Below are 3,301 nucleotides of genomic sequence, written 5' to 3' on the forward strand. Positions count from 1 at the left end.
GATTTTTACCTGAAGAGTGTTGTCTAGATGGAGTACACAATTTTTTGATGATTTCCTTATATCCCTCAATCAATTTTAGGTTGTCATCCATCTGCTCATATATGCATTCTTCTCTTGCTAAATGATTCACATCAGGATTAACATTATCTCCATTACTGATAGGAGAGAGAATGGGAGTTCTTCTTGGACGATATTTGTAAATAGGTCTATTATGCTTTTGTGCATTTGAGGAACTCATTGAACTGACCTTCCTGCTAGGGAACACAGGATGTGTACTAAAACCAATTGGTTTAGACATACGAATGTCAGTTACACCTTTAAGAATTAAATCCAAGTTGTGTTGAAGTTGAACCAACGATTTGTTTTCAACTTGGATTTCCTCTTTTGCACTATATGCCTTTTGAATCACAAAAAAGGCACACTTTCTGATCACTGGAGTGATTAGATATCTCAGACCTGACATTATCGTTTGGAGATGTCTTTCTTCCAACTGATGTGGGAATCCCCTGCACATTAGTTTGAGTGGGAAGGGAATCTGAATTTACTTCTGAAACTGGATCTCTTTAAGTTTGAATAGAAGTAATTGGTATAGTAGACTTTCCTAAACATCTCTTTAAGTTTGAATAGAAGTTTACTCAAGAGATGTTCAACATCTAAGGCATCCTTTTTAAGTTTTGCCTCAAGTAAGATACAAGTTGATCTAACTTCAGGATTTTCTCTATATGAAGCCTTTTCACTGGATCCACAGTCTTTTACTACACCGATAAGAACATTGACATGTTTTTTTAACTGTTTGAATCTATCAGCTTGAATTATAACAAGATTAAGAATTAGTTTACTCTCTCTAGATGTTTTCTCTTGAATAACATAGTCAGATTCATTGGAACAAAACATGTCAGTGTTAGTCTGTTTCGTTTGAACACTAGGTTCGTCTATAGCAGAGATTGAGGGATCTTTCTCTTTGATAGACATATTAGAAACAAAATCTTTATTTCTGGTGACGCGTTTATCAGAGATTTTACTGTCCATCTAGTCAGATCGCTAATAAACACAGACTGATAAGGTCTTTAAATGTGTTTGCCCGCTCTGATACCAATTGAAAAAGCGGGGGTACAACAACCTCACCCAATATTTAGATTAGCAATCTGTATGGACTAACTCTAATATACTTTTAAGAGAATCAACTAGACAGTCAGATTCTATCTTAATAAAAAGTATATCAAGGAGTTAATATCTTTATCTCTCGATTTGATCTTTACTCAAGCAAATGCAAATCTGCGAGTCTTTATCAAATACTAGAGAGATAAACTTGGATGGTACCAAAGACCAATATCCAAGAGTCAATCAATGTAAATCAACAACCAAGGGTTGGATATTCTAATTGATTGATCTTAACGCACAACCTGTGATATTTCAATTGTATAACAAAACATAATGCGGAACAGAAATAACATAGACAACAGAAGTTTTGTTAACGAGGAAACCGCAAATGCAGAAAAAACCCGGGACCTAGTCCAGATTCAACAAAACACTGTATTAAGTCGCTACAGACACTAGCATACTACAAACTAACTTCGGTCTGGACTGTAGTTGAACCCTAACCAATCTCACACTGATTCAAGGTACAGTTGCGCTCCTTACATCTTTGATCCCAGCAGGATACTACGCACTTGATTCCCTTAGATGATCTCACCCACAACTAAGAGTTGCTACGACCCAAATTCGAAGATTTCAATAAACAAATTTGTATCACACAGAAAAGTCGATGATAATAGATAAATATGTCTCCCACAGATAAATCTATGAGTTTTGTTTCGTCTTTTGATAAATCAAGGTGAACAAGAACTAATTGATAAACCAGACTTATATTCCCGAAGAACATCCTAGTATTATCAATCACCTCACAATAATCTAAATCGTATGGTAGCGAAATTAGATACTGTGGAATCACAAACGATGAGACGAAGATGTTTGTGATTTCTTTTTATCTTCCCTATCAGAGATATAATCTCAAGTCAATTATTCAATTAAACTCGTATGATAGAAAATGGCAAGATCAGATCGCTCAACTACAAGAAAGTAGTTTCGTCTGGCTTCACAATCCCAATGAAGTCTTTCAGTCGTTAACCTACAGGGTCTCGAGAAGAAACCTAAGGTTAAAGGAGAATAGACTCTAGCAAAACCAACTAGTATCACACAGGAGGTGTGGGGATTAGTTTTTCCAGTTGCTAGATGTCTCCTTTATATAGTTTTCAAATCAGGGTTTGCAATCCAAGTTACCTTGGTAACAAAGCATTCAATAATCACTGTTAGATGAAAAAACTGATTTCTCCAAGCTAATATCTTTCAACCGTTAGATTAGCTTGTCACACACAAATGAAATGTATTCATTTAGGTTTGAGTAACCGTACCTAAACGTGTACACTTAGTTGGTTCACAAATAGTTAACCAATGGTTAGCCATATGAGCACTTTCATATTAACTGTATTCATCTTTCTCATAACTAGTTCAAATGACTCATAAGAACTAGTTCAAGAGTTGTTCAACTGCTTAGGTCTTTATTCATAGACACAATTGAAACAAAATCGGTTTGATTCACTTGAATCAATTCATGAACAATATAGCCACGATTTGAAAAGATTGCATTCCTTATAATTTATTGTTTTAAGTTCATGAACAACCGATTTGAGAAATAACCAGATGGGTACGCATACGGGTATGCGTACCTTAGCTACCGGATTTGAGTTTACAAACTCAGCAGAAATTTTCGGTTCGAAAACTTCCATGGGTACGCGTACGGGTATGCGCACCTAAGGTGACTTGTTTACTAGTTTGCAAACTTACAAACTCAGCAGAAATTTTCGGTATGAAAACTTCCGCAGGTACGCGTACTCAACCTGTCTCCTTCACCAATACCGCATGCACACATATGCACGCACTTGGTTTCTGGCACATGGATTTATACACTAATGTGCGAACACACTATATATGCTTATATCCATAGTTGGTAATCTCAACTCTACATTTCATTCATTGAAACATTCTTCTATAATGTTATAACAATCGTTATTCACGACTATCGTCATTAAAGCTATTTTCAAGATTGAAACGTCTTCATGACTTGCGTCGCGGGTAAAGATGAAAATGGTTAAAGCAAAATCTCACCAACACATATTTCGAGAAAAGGATACGCGAGTAAACTCGGCTCGAAATAGCAAATGTGTATGTATGAAAACTATCATACTTATACGACTTTGTCTCAAGAGTATGAGATAGAATAGACTTTTGAGTGACAGATAAG

This window comes from Papaver somniferum, chromosome 1 (assembly GCF_003573695.1).
Source record: "Papaver somniferum cultivar HN1 chromosome 1, ASM357369v1, whole genome shotgun sequence".
NCBI lineage: Eukaryota > Viridiplantae > Streptophyta > Magnoliopsida > Ranunculales > Papaveraceae > Papaver > Papaver somniferum.